Raw genomic sequence first — 712 nt, forward strand, 5'->3', positions numbered from 1 at the left:
AAAACAAGGTCAGGGGCTGACTGTGGAGCAGACCAGCACTTGCTCATATGTAAGTTCATGTTGTAGATGGAAAAAAAAGAAAAGAAAAGAAAAGTAAACGAGAGCCTAAAGAGAAATTGGATTACAACTCCTGTGAATTTAGAGACCATCTGAAGAATAGATTTAGGACATTGAACACCAATGACTGAAGATCATTTTATTGTAAATTGTCTCATATGCTTGTGAAAGGTGGAAAATGAATAAGGAAGGCCAAAGAAGAGTTGATACATTTGAATTGAGGTGTTGGTAAAAACCAAACTGAATAAAGGAGCTCTGGTAGCATTGTGCCCAAGGGATTTGACTGCTAACAAGCAGGCTGGCTTTTCCAGCCAATCCTTGAAAGAAGGTTGGGAAACGTACTTCTATAGTTATACTGCCTCAGAAAACCAAGGAGGGGTCGCTATGATTAGGGTTTGACTTGACGACAAAAAGTTACTGAGAATACCAGGGAGTGCAGAAGAATGAACAATGCTCTCCTGGAATAAGTGAAACCAGAATGCTCTTGTGTGTGTGAATGGCCAGACTTCAGCTCACCTACTGTGCGCATGACTTCACAAGGGGCCAGGCCCAGAGAAGGATGCCGTGCATGATAAAGCAGAGGCTCAGGGTAACGGGGAGGCCCTACATGAGAGGGACTGACACAGTGGCTGCAACCGTGGAGTCAAACATAACG

This window comes from Orycteropus afer, unplaced genomic scaffold (genome assembly GCF_000298275.1).
Source record: "Orycteropus afer afer isolate SDZICR_OR568_19922 unplaced genomic scaffold, OryAfe1.0 scaffold01298, whole genome shotgun sequence".
Lineage (NCBI taxonomy): Eukaryota > Metazoa > Chordata > Mammalia > Tubulidentata > Orycteropodidae > Orycteropus > Orycteropus afer.